Here is a 13,867-nt window from a genome sequence, read left to right on the forward strand (position 1 = left end):
ACAATTGGGGGTACTATGTGTGTTCACTTGAGCGCATGAGTGGCCTATCACCCAAACCCAGCTGTGGGGACATCTCATATACTGTGGTCCTGCCCTCCCATCACTCTTTATATCTATAATTTCACGGAATATTTCCTACAGCCAATTGACAGGGGAGGAAAAGAACGGAGCAGAGTTTACACATGGCTTGTCCACTGAAAGTGGACTCCTGTGATCCTGCTGTCCCATTCAGAGGTGGCCCCAGAAGAAGTAGGGGAAGAGAAATCTTATCAAGAGCAAAATTTAAAACACTGTATCTTACTGATCACTTTCCTTGAAGGCAAGATGGCCTGAGATACAGATCTACATTGGTTCATGAGCAGTAGTTGATGGTCTGGCCAAATGATCAGGGGCTTGGAAAGAACAAGAGTGGAAATTGGTGACCATGTGGTCTGGGAAAGATAATGTGGATAGAACTGTCAGAAGTGACCCAGAGGCAGAGCCTACTGTGTCTCATGTAGATGCTCTCCAAAATGCCCTCAGTGTGGAGGAAGTTCTTAGTACCCAGGTGGACATGATCACCCACCTGGTGGGTGAGCTGACGTCTATCAACTTCTTTCCCCAGCTAGTCCTGGGCCTGCTCAGGAATAAATGGTTTTGGAGGCAGGAGGAGAGACCATCTGGTCGAGTAAGGACTTAACAGCCGTTCCAAAGCTGAAGCAGCCACTGCTGCTGACAAGGGTCTAACTTTCAGCAGTAGAGACCAATTCTGCAAGTCTGATATCATGCTACAGTGGAGAGGAACAGTCAACTCTATGATAGCGAGTCGGTTATACTGGACTCCTTCCATCCTGGAGGAGGTGTGATTTGTCCTCATCAGAACAATTATGGATATTGGAGTTGAATAGATATCTTCTTTCCTTCATGCTTCCATCAGGACTGACATCAGTGGACTTCATAAATACCGTCAGAACAGCCCATACAATACTGCTTCTGCCTAAAAACTCACTGTATAGCCAAAGAATGACGCAATGGGCCAACAGTCATGGGATTCACAGGTCTTATCATACGCAGGAGAGCTGGCCGGAGAGAAGACTAGAGGAGACAGTTAAAGGATCAGTCACGGCACCCTGGTATACAACACCCTGTGAGTCTGAGTTACTGTCCTCTAGGATGTGGTGTATGAGCTCAACCAGCAACCAGCTTATAGTGATTGGTTCACAGCAATCCTGGAACCGAAGCATGAATGTGGTAATGGCACGTGTCACCACTCCACCAAATAACCCCCTTTCAAAAAATTTGCTTTTTGTTTTCACATCGCTACACCTGCTAGTTAGAGGTTTTGATATGCAAGGGAGGACAGCTTCTATCTGGAGACACACAATGGTTCCACTGAATAGGAAGTTAATACTGCCAATCAGCCATCATGGGCTTTCATGCCAATGGATGAACAGGCCCAAGGGAGATCGTGGTGTTAGCTGGAATGATTGATTTATAAGTGTACTGTCCAATACTATAGCCACTAGCCACCTGTGGCTATTATATTTAAATTTAATTTCAACTAAATCAGAAATCCAGTTTCTTCAGTCACACTAGCCATATTTCAAGTGGCCAGTATCCATACATGGCTACGTGTGTGTTGCTCAGTCGTGTCAGACTCTTTGCGGCCCCAGGGACTGTAGCCATCCCGGCTCCTCGGTCCATGGTATTCTCCAGGCAAGAATGCTGGAGTGGGCTACTGTGCCCTCTTCCAGGGGATCTTTCTGACCCAGGGACTGAACCCACATCTCCTGTGTCTCCTGAATTGGAAGGCAGATTCTTTACTACTGAGCCACCTGGCTATAACATATGGCTATTGGCTACCATTTTACCCGGAGAAGATGTGGAACATGTCCATCATTGCAGAAAGTTCTACTGGTCAGCAGTGATTGAGAGTACTAATGGGTACCAAAGGGTGATGGGGAGGTTATTACAATAATACATGAAGAAATGAGGTTGACTCTCAGGGAACCCTCTGCTCTGCCTGCTAGTACTGCCATGTGTAGCTTCCAGGATGGAAGCAAGATCACAACAAAGATGTTAGGCAAGACCACTAGAGCCCAGACCCCTCAAGAATGATGGCCTAGGCCACTCTGGCACATGGCCTAGAATCCCTGCCAGATGAGGTGTTGGCCAAAGGCAAAGTCATCTTGCAGAAAATGGGAGAGGAAGGAGGTTATACACCCGAGTCAAGACACAGAGCCCTGTATTCTCTACCCATATTTCCTCCCCTGCTCTGCCATCTATATATTTATATACTTTAATGAATTTCTCTTGTGTTTCCCTTTAACCCACGCTTGTATATATTGTTTGCAGAGTATTGAGATAGGATTGGGACAGATTTAGAGAAGGAATGGACCTTGCCCAGAACTTGGAGTTGTTTAGAGTAACTGACAAGAGAGTGAAGATATTTTCAGTTTGCCAGGCTGAATTTTTTCTTTTTTTGCACTTCAGCATGGAAAAAAGTCTGAATTCTAGTAGGACTTAGTTGGTTATGTTGGCTTCCCAGAGTACGGCTCTTCCAATAGTTTTCCAGTGTTAAAGTAGAGTTGGTTTTTGTTGTTTGCAAACAAAGCCACTGACTGGCACAGAAATATAAATATTGACAAGGAATAGACCACATGGCTATTTGTAGATGACATGCTTGTCTTCCTAGAAATTCCTAGAGAATAAGCCGAAGAATAAATAAAGAAAGTAAAAAAACTATATGAAATAATTTACTATGGTGACCAGATACAAAATTGCTTTTTTATTTATCAGCTTCATTCTGGAAGAAAGTGTGGTCTTTAAAATTTTTTGATATCAAATAAAACTAGACCCAGAAGACCTTGAATGTCAGACCGTTTTGTCCTGAAGGTGCTGAGGAGCCTGAGAAGATGTGAGAGAAGTGAGGCCTGTGTTAGGAAGCCAAACATAAGCATGTGCAGGAGTGGGGGAGCTCCCTGGGCCAGGCCTTCCTCCTGCAGCCTGCTGCTGCTGCGGCCTGCAGTCCCCGGAGTGGGGGCTGGGAATGGCTCAGATGGAGAGCTACACCAGCTGCAGTGCACTCCGGTGGGGCCTACGAGGTCCAAAGTGGCTGGCGAGAGCGGGGAGGGGAGAATGTGTCAGTGCAGCCCCCCAGGCCGCAGCTTATCCAAGTTTTGTGAGGCCCTAAGCTTATACTGAAGCTTATACAGCCTCAGATATGCAGATGATACCACTCTCATGGCAGAAAGTGAAGAGGAGCTAAAGAGTCTTTTGATGAAGGTGAAAGAGGAGAGTGAAAAAACTGGCTTAAAACTCAACATTCAAAAAATTAAGATCCTGGCATCCGGTCCCATCACTTCTTGGCAAATGTGGAAACAGTGGCAGATTTTGCTTTCTTGGGTTCTAAAATCACTGGGGATGGTGACTGCAACCATGAAATTAAAAGACACTTGCTCATTGGAAGAAAAGCCATGACAGATCTAGACAGAATATTAAAAAGCAGAGGCACCACTTTGCCAACAAAGCTTTGTCTAGTCAAAGCTATTGTTTTACAAGTAGTTGGGGACAGATGTGAAAGTTGAACCATAAAGAAGGCTGAGCACAGAAGAATTGATGCTTTCCAACTATGATGCTGGAGAAGACTCTTGAGAATCCCTTGGACTGCAAGGAGATCAAACAAGTCAATCCTAAAGGAAATCAACCCTGAATATTCATTGGAAGGACTGATGCTGAAGCTGAAACTCTAATATTTTGGCCACCTGATGCAAAGAGCTGACTCAATGTAAAAGACCCTGATGCTGGGAAATATTGAGGTCACAAGGAAAGAGCACAGAAGAGGTTGAGATGGTTGGATAGATAGCATCACCAACTCAATGAACATGAACTCGAACAAACTCCAGGAGATAGTGGAAGACAGGGAAGCCTGGCACGCTGCAATCCACGTGGTCACAAAGAGTGGGATATGACTGAGCAACTGAACAACAACAAAGCTTATACAATTGGAGGCCTTCTAAAAGGAAAACTAATACAAATTATAAGTACAGAACCAAGGACAAACATGAATAGTTACTTAGAATGAGAAAAGAAATCAAAACAACCTACAGACAAGAAAAGCTGACCTACTACAAATATCACAAAATCCCCCCCCACAGCATAATATTTTTAATATGCTATATTTTTAATGTGCCTAGCACATCTTTTAATACCTTGTTTTCCTTGACTTTTGGCTACATACCTTTTTATGCCCTCTTCACATGACAATACTATAGTGTATGGCATTTCCTATAAGGAGAACAGAAAGGTAATTCAGTGTCTCCCCTGGTGTGGTAGCCAATTCGTGATTTTATTAATAGTTTAGGGAGATTTCTTTCAGTTTCACATTTTGTTGGTAAAGTTGTAAATTTTTAGGATTGTTTTCAAATTGGGGGAAACTTCTATCCCACTTCTTTTATACACTAGCTGTAAGCTTTCAGGGTAAGGATCCATCTTAAGAACTCTAAACTGATGGCTCGTTACCCAAAGCAATTCAGATGCATTCTCAAATTGCTACTATATCGCTTTGAGCTACACAATTGTGTAATGAAATTTCTCTTGTGCTACATACACTGTACTTACTGATGAGTGTGTGTAGGAGTTTTGTCATTGCAATCCTCCTTTCTCTAGGCTGTCTTGTTGTATTTGTAGCAATTTTGTGTGCCATTTCAACTGGAACTTCCAGGCCTCATCAGGACACAATGCATTAGTTACATGGTGCATTAGTCAGCCCAAAATGTGATTCCGTATATTGGGATGAGTAAAACATGCAACTTCACACACAGAAGTACCCCTTGTGTGTAGGACTGCTATAGTGCTCAAGTCCTACAGACAATTGACTTCTGATACATTTTATTTTGCATGAATCCCACTAAAGAGAAACAAAATGTATAGTACATTTAGAACTGTATGCGTGGCATTACTGAGTATATTCTTTAACAGGAGGGATTTCCATTTTGACTGGGCATCCATGAGAAATGAATCTATTCTCTGGTGGTGGAAGAATTTTCCCCAAACTAGTTTCTGGCTCTGTACCCTTCACACTTTGTTCCTCTTCCACAACCTTCCAGGGCTGGGTGTAGACACATCCATGTTTCAGTATGGCCTCTGGGCTGCATCTTCATGTCCTGATAACAAGTGAGTCCATGTGGTGGGCGTTGGTGGTTAGAAGAATTATTGCCAGAATGACTAGCATGTACAGAAGTGACTATACACAGAAGTGACTATAAACTACATAAATATATCCACTGAGTCAAATAAATTGTATCTCAGACTCAGCTTCCCCTTAACCAGATCCCAAAGATGCCCATGGCCATACAACATCATCCAACATGAGTAGAAGTATAACAGAGACCTTACAGTGGAAGAGATAGTGGTCTTAACTGAACATTTTACTTTTATAAGTTTTACAGAAACATTTATGACCATGTAAATGCATCGCTGGGCTGCTTCCCAGGGCTTCGCAGGAAGCCTGTGTAAATGAGCTTAATTAACATCACAGAATAGCTTCCTTCAAGAGCTGGGGGACCAGGGAACAGTCCCATTAATCATTCCTCTCACCAAAAAGGCACACCACAGTCCACACTACACCCCTCAGGCTCACGCTTTCATCTTTGCTCAGGACGACCTTTCAGGCAGACACTATCATTCCCGGTCCACAGATGAAAAATGGATGCCCAGGGAGGAAGGACCCTTGGCCACCGTCACACAGTTGGCAGGTAATAGACACCAGCTGTTCTGTCCCAGCCCAGAGCTCGGTTGCTGCCCCGGTTCCTGAGCTGTCTCATTTGCCCCCACAGTCATCCTGACAGAAGGCCAAGGACGGGGTTATACCTCTATTTTATAGAGGTGGTAGCCTTTATAAATCACGTCTCATCCCTACAGCGACAGGACAGTTGACAAGGCAGTTTCATGCTCAGGAGTTTATTTAACTCACAGCAGTCTGCAGAGTGTTATCCTCATTTTTTAGTAGAGGTTCATGGACATCACATGGCCTGATGAAGGCCCAAACGCAAGGCTATGGGAGCAGAGGCCCCAGAAACCAGGTCTCCCCACTCCCGGTTCAAGGCTCTTGTCACCACCCTTTGCTTAAGACCAAAGGGACCTCAGAGCATCATGTAGCCCAATCCCCATGTCCCATAAATGAGAAGCTGAAGCCCAGAGAGAAGGGATTTGCCCAGGTCACACAGGAAATGGGCGGAAGCTCCTAACCCGTCAAGTTTGTCTCTCTGCCTCTTCTCTCCAGGTGCTGTAGAGTCATCGTCTGCCCCTCCATGTCTAGGACAGCCCGTTACAGGTTGGCTCTTTAACCTCTGAGTCACCAGGCAACAGCCATACCAAGCGAGCCCATCACTGCCGTCCTGCCCAAATCCCTCTTCTTGGAAACTTGTCTCTAACCACAGCCCCTGTTGAACAGGGAGAAAGGCTCGGGCAGCCATGTTTGTGCTAAGTAACCCCCCAATCCAGTTTTGAGCAAAGCTAGACTGGGTCCAGCTCTGGTGCTGGCGCTTGGATAGGTGAGGAGTCTAAGTGATGGAGAAGAAGCCAGAGAGAAGCAAGTGCATAGCTCCCTGGCAGAAAGGCAGAAGCGTGAGTAAGAGATAACCCACTGTCCCATAAGTTTCCCTATCACATGATTCCTAGTACTACTGGGTCCAGGTTATTTTTCTGTATGACACATTAGCACACTTTCACCTCTGATTCTTGTAAGTGGGTTTTTGTACCATGCATTTCAGACATTATAGAATTAATTAGTTTTTAAGCAAGTTTAATGGGTAATACCTTCATATGGTTCACAAATCAAAACAAAAAGGCATACATTCGGAAATCATGCTTCCACCCCTGTCCCCATACACCCAACTCCTTAGCCCCTGAGTAACCACTTTTGTAATTTCTGGTATATCTTTTACAGCTTTCTTTATGCAGATATAAGCACATGTGAATATACACTTCTTACTCCCCAACTCTCTTCCTTAGGCCAAGGTAGCATACTATATATATTGTTCTGTATTGCTTTTTTCGCTTAATTGTCCTGGCAATTGTTGCATATCGTAAAGTGATACAATTGTTTTCTTTACAACCAAAGTCCATAGTTTACATCAGGGCTCACTTTGTGTGCTGTACACTTTGTGGATTTTGGCAAGTGTATAATGGCATGTATCCACCATTTCAGTATCATACAGAATAGTTTCACTGCCTCAAAAATCCACTGTTCTTAAGATGACATAGTAGATGCAGAGCCAGGATTTCACTCTAAGATATTTGACCCCAGGCTCCTTCCACTGACTGGAGCAGCGCTCTCTCCACTCTGGTATTAGAAATGAACAGCTTTCACGCTGGTTCTCTACTCTCTCTTCTACCCTCCGTGCAACAAACTGGGGTTGACAAAGCTGGGCCCAAATGATGGAAACGAGCAATTTTCCTGCAGTGTGAGGCATGGGAGGCAATACGTGTCTGTTTTTGTCTGCATGCACACAGCAGGGCACAGCTAGCAGGGTCAGTAGGTCTTCTGAGAGTAACTGGGGCTATCCTTGACTTTTCAGTGCACCGGCGTCTTCATATGTGTGGCGGCCTTAATACCACCAGAACCGCATATGATAGGAGCTCCCAGCCCAGGAAGAGCCACACTGTTCAGCCTAGAGACTTACTAAGGTCCTCCCTGGGTCATGGGATAAAGAGGCGCATAAGAAACCGGGCCTTATAACACAGTCTATCAGGAGCCAGTGTGGCAAGTGGTTTTGAAATGGAATAGGACACTACTGAGGCTTCCCTGGTGGCTCAGTGGTAAAGAATCTGCCTGCTAGGGCAGGAGACACAGGTTCAATCCCTAGGTTGGGAAGACCCCGGGGAGAAGGAAATGGCAACCCACGCCAGTATTCTTGCCTGGGAGATCTCATGGACAGATGAGCCTGGCGGGCTATAGTCCATGGGGTCACAAAGAGTCGGCCAGGACTTAGTGAGTAAATAACAACAAAGGACCCTATTGTCCTTGCCCCTATGTCCTCTATCTGCCTTTTGTCTGTGAAAAAAACCTTAGCAAAAAAATAAGTTTAATCAGAGAAGCGAGAAAATGCAGGAACAAAGGAAAACAGTTAAACGAGACTAATAATAATGTAGTCATTAATAGCCAAGGACCTTTAATTCCTTCTCAACAGCTATAGATAATATTCTGAGCCATGTCCTGTAAACTGTCTTATGGATACTGAAACCCCCAGCAGGTGGAGAAGTTAATGTGATGACCGACGGTAGCTGTGACATAAACTGCCACAAGTCTAAGAACTGGTCTCAAGGAAATGGAAACAAACCAACCCTGGAACTGAAGATTAACTGTACTTAAAACAATCAAGATGACACTGGTCAGACCAGCAGTGACCAATTTCAAAATGACTGTCAGAGCTGACTGTGCTGTTTCTGCATGGAGCCCCCTCCCTCTCTCCATAAAAGCTCTTGCTCCCGATTCTCGGGTGGTGGATGGGCACAGGGAATCAGCCTCTGTACAGCTGTTGGCCTCCCTCCACCCCCAAGGTTGTGAACCTCCAAAATAAAGCAAGCTTTCCTTTCCACCAGCCTGGCCTCTTCGTTGGCTTATGAGCAGCAAGTAGCCAGACCTGTGTTCAGTAACAGTTTGATGGAAGAATGCATGGGGGGAGAGGGAGTTGTCAGCATTCAGGGAAGAGGATTTAGGGGTAGATCAGAAGGACTTTTTGGAGGGGTTGCCTGAGCTGAATTTTGAAGGGTAAACAGTCCTTCAAGGTAAAGCTGGATGAGAGTAGGCATTCTAGTTCACATGTGTAACATATTCAAAGGCTGAGAGGGGAGTGAGGACAAGGCCGTTTTTGAAAACTGTTAAGTAGCTCAATGTGTCCTGAGCCTCAGCAGGGGCTTTGTTACAAAGAGTCATTCAGCCAAGCTGGGACTTCGGTCTCTATTCAGTAGACAATGAGAATTATTAAAATCCTTTAAGTGAAGGTAAGGCATGGTCAGAGTTGCATTTTAGAAAGGTCATTCTGGGAGATGTCTTGTTCTAAATGGTGTCTAGAGAGCAGCCCCCATTACAGCCTTCTGCACTTCTCACCAGAAAAGCACAAAAATGCCAAACAATTTTGAAAATCAAAACTGACAGACAATCAATTACTAGCATCTGAAAGGCAAAACAATTGCTTGCCTGTGCTTCAACTAGGAAACAAAGCCATCCATTCACGTAAATAAAGACAGAAATACACTTAATTCTCCTGCAGTCCAGAGATTCAAGCTATCTAACAACTAAAAAATTGGGCAGCTGCCCCTGGGCTATAAATGGGATGGGTTGTTTTTTTGTTTTTTAGACATCCAGCACACTGTTCTTAAATTCCTGTCCTTCTTGCATCTACCTTTCTGCGACTAAATGAAGTTGCAACCCCAAAATAACAAAAGGAAATCAGGTAGGGGAGCCTGAGGCTGGCACTTAGCCTCCTGAAGGTGAAGAGTCTCAATGTAAAGCACTGAGGTGGGAACAAGGATGGACGGGGAGACCCGGTGATGATCCAGGACACTGTTTTTCACAAACTCCACTGATCCAGAATGGAAGACCAGACAATGGGAACAGAAGAGGATCCCTATCCCTCATAGAATAAGAAGCTAGAGAAAGAATAGAAAATTGAGCTCAAGCGAAGTAGAAGGAAGGAAATACCAAGACCAAAAATGAATGAAACAGGGAAACAAATGATAGAGAAAAACAGTCAATTAATTTATTCATTAAATTTAGCAATGTTGCTGGAAACATTGTCTTTATGCAACTACCAATACTTCTACTAACCAGTACCAGTTACCAGTACTTCTACTAACCAGCTACAATTTATGAAATTCAAAAATAAGACAATTCACAAGGACATCAAAAAGGTAACAAATATCTAGGAACAAATCTAATGAAAAGTGTATAAGACTACACACATTACTGAGAGAAATGAACGAAGACTTAAATAAAGGAAGGGAGGGAAATACCATATTCATGGATTGGAAGAATCAAGAATATTCACAGAAATATCAGTCTCAATAACCTAAAAACTAGAGACAACCCAAATGTTCTTCAACAAAAGAATGCATTGTTTCATCTTGACATAATCATACAACTGAATGTATTCAGTGGTGAGAACTGCTACTTGCAGCAACACAGATGAATCCCATAAACATAACATGGAGTGAAGGAAGCTAAACTCAGAAGAGTACATATCATATGATTTTGTTTATAAAAAGTTAAAAAACAGACAAAACCAATCTATGGTGTTAGAAGTCATGATAATAGGAGATACTGACCAAGAAGGGCTATGAGAGGACTTCTGATGCTGGTCATCCTCTATTTCTTGACCTGGGTGGTGATTTCACAAGTGTGTTTACTCTGTTGAAATCAAGCTGGGCTTTGTGCATTTTTCTGAATGCATGTTTTCATTCAGTAAAAGTTGTAATAAAAATGAGATAATTTAGGAAAAGGAAACTTGCGAAATAAAGAACTTACAAGGCTTCTCAAATGCCATGATCCAGTCGAATTCTGTGTCATATGTGGACCCTGCTGCTCAGTAGTAGAGCTGAGCACTTTACTTACTCATGTATTCAATTCTCTCCCGTTAAATAGTGCTCTATGAAATAGATGTTATTCCTAACACTCACCTCACCCTCTTTTGAAGAGACTGCAAAAATCTGAATGAAAAGATCAGCAAATATCACTCCTCATTTTACAGATGAGGAAACAGGCCCAGAGAGTTTAAAGTAACTTCTCCAAGGTCACATAATGATCAAGGGGTAAGAATCAAGGGTCAGTCTGAGCAGTCTGGTCCCAGGATACATGTTTCTTGTCATTTCACTGAATCAGCTTGTCAGCTGTTTCTCTTCTGTTCCACTCCTCTCTCAGTTCCTGGAAAAGTGTTTCTCAGGCTCCATAATTCATCCCACAATTCGTGTGGTATCTTTGCCATGTTTGATGACACTGAAAACAATAATGATTCCTATTGTGTTTCAGCACTTGCCCATAATGGACAAACTTTTTAAGAGCTTGGAACACTGTGCCAGGAAACCAGCTGAACAAAAAGGCTTCTGTATTTTTGTCAGTAGAAGCAGAGTTGTGAAGGGCAGCATAATGTGCATGTTCACTGCCAAGAAACTCGCATAATGATTTTCTGCATCTTTAAATCTCTGAATCCATTAAAGCTCTCTAATTGGTATTGAGTAATACATCACGTGAATGGCAAGTATTATTCACATCTATCCCCTTGCTTCTCTTCATATAATCTTTTATCTAGGAAATGTTAAATTGTCTCAGTTATCTATGCATAAAACAGTTGGAATCCTCAGTGTATTCTCAGCTATGTAAAATGTAAAAATGTAGAGAAAAAATTTTAAGGAAATATGCCAAATTATCAACAGTAGTTATCTCAGAATTGTAACTTTTGGGGGTTTTGTGGGGTTTTTTTGTATCCTCAAATTTCTGCATTGAATATATATCATCTTTGAAATAACACAATTTTAAAATTAACTTAGAGTATATAATTTTTATATAGTTAAATAATTGCAATTATGTCAGCATATATATATAGTAAAAGATTGGAAGAAATTACTCAAAATTTATTTTGTTCTGGATGTAGAGCAATGAGTTTTTGTCTTCCTTCTAGTTATGAAATTTTCTAATTTTTTTAAATGGTCATCCTATCAGTCAAGATTCTTGAATGGGGATCCTTCCAAATAGGTAAGGGGTTCCAATGTGGGAAAACTAAAAAATACAAATGTTTGCTACAAGCAGATATTATTGCTCTTTATCTATATATCTATGCTCAGTCGCTCAGTTGTATCCGACTCTTTGTGACCCTATGGACTGTAGCCCTCCAGGCTCCTCTGTCCATGGGATTCTCCAGGCAAGAATACTGGAGTGGGTTGCCAAGTTCTCCTCCAGAGGATCTTCCCAACCCAGGGATCGAACCCGAGTCTCTCATATCTCCTGCATTGGCAGGCAGGTTCTTTACCACCTAGCGCCATCTGGGAGGCCCTATATATCTGTATCTACATTTTTTTTCTCCTGTGCCCCAAATGGGTCTGTAGAGCTGGTCTAATAAAGATACTAATCACTATAAGCAGACACAGCTTTTACAGTGCAAAAAATAAATGTACCTTTTCCATTTTTGGTAAAACACAGCCACTTTGTGTCACACAATGTGAATCAGAGTACATTTTACTTCACATAATACAGATTAAGAAACAGGGTTTACTGGGGAAAGTTATCAGCCGAGAGTCAGTAAGAGAAGACATGCATGCCCCAGCCTTCCCTTGCCACCCGAAAAGATGGGCCACAGTCAGGTGCAGCAGGACACAGAGTGGGTCTGCATTTCTGGGGATGAACCTCAGCCCCTCATTTGCTCTTTTTCTACTTTACCAGGGGATAAAATCAGCCTGCTTGAGCATAGGGCAGTCAGAATTTAGGATGCCAGGAGTTATCCAGAAGGCTGGTTTTCCAGAAGGAAGGATTGTCCCATTGGGTGGAAGTGGTCGGTAAGGGAGAGTGGGAGTCATGATATCCAGGACTTGGCCTGGGTAAGTTGATAGACGTGCTGTTCACTGATCTGAGAAATACAGGCAGAAGAGGGGCAGGTTCAGGGAAACAGTGAGTTCAGTTTGGGACACATGGAATCCGGAGAATATATGTCACCACCAGACAAGGTCAAATCCCGATTATATACTCTCATAGCACCCTGAACCTTTAAAGTGCACACAGGAGATGCAGATTCAATCCCTAGTTCAAGAAGGTCCCCTAGAGGAGGGCATGGCAACCCACTTCAGTATTCTTGCCTGGGAAATCCCATGGACAGAGGAGCCTGGCGGGCTACAGTCCATGGGTTTGCAGAGTCAAACACAACTGAAGCAACTGAGCATGCATGCATCCCAACTGCAATAAGTCAATCATGGCATGATTAGCATTGAACCTCCCTTCTGGATTGTGAGCTCCCTAAGGTCTTTGCCAAGGTCTAACCACTTCACTACTGTACCTCCAGCACTTGACACAGGGTCAGGCGCAGAGCAGGAAACTAGTAGATATGTGCTGAATGGATGAAAGAATATACCTGGAGCCATGCAGCAGGCTGTCAGGTACACGGATAGGAAACTGAAAGATCTAGGAGGAAACTCTAGATTCAGGAGAGCTATGCATTTGGGTGGTAACTGAACCCAAGGTATTGGGTCAAATGGCTCAGGTCAGGTGAGAAAAATCCAAAAGCCTAAGTCAAAGTCCTGGGAAACACCATCATCCAAGGGGCCCAGGAAGAAGAGCAGCTGGAGAGGAGGTGGAGAACTAAGTGGGAAGGGCTTGGAGAATTCTCTAGTGGTCCAGTGGTAAGCCCACTGATGAATTCAAGTTGTTTCCACTTCTTGTCTATTGTAAATAATGCTGCAGTAAATGTGAGAGTGGGCTTCCCAGGCGGCACGAGTGGTAAAGAACCCACTTGCCAACGCAGGAGACATAAGAGGTGTGGGTTCGATCCCTGGGTTGGGAAGATCCCCTGGAGAAGGACATGGCAACCCACTCTAGTATTCTTGTCTGGAGAATCCCATGGACAGAGGAGCCTGATGGGCTACAGCTCATAGGGTTGCAAAGAGACACGACTGAAGCAACTTAGCATGCATGCACAAGTGGTTAAAACTCCACACTTTCATTGCAGGGGGCATGGGTTTGATCCCTGGCCAGGAAACTAAGTCCCACAGGCCACGGGATGCAGCCAAAAAGACAGAGAGGAGGGCATTCTGGAAGCTAGAGGAGGAGAAATATTTAAACAAAGAGAAGTCAGTGGAATCAAATACTGGTGAGATGCCTTGTGAGATGAACACCACCAATGCT

The sequence above is a fragment of the Odocoileus virginianus genome, chromosome 16 (genome assembly GCF_023699985.2).
Source record: "Odocoileus virginianus isolate 20LAN1187 ecotype Illinois chromosome 16, Ovbor_1.2, whole genome shotgun sequence".
In the NCBI taxonomy this organism is placed as follows: Eukaryota; Metazoa; Chordata; class Mammalia; order Artiodactyla; family Cervidae; genus Odocoileus; species Odocoileus virginianus.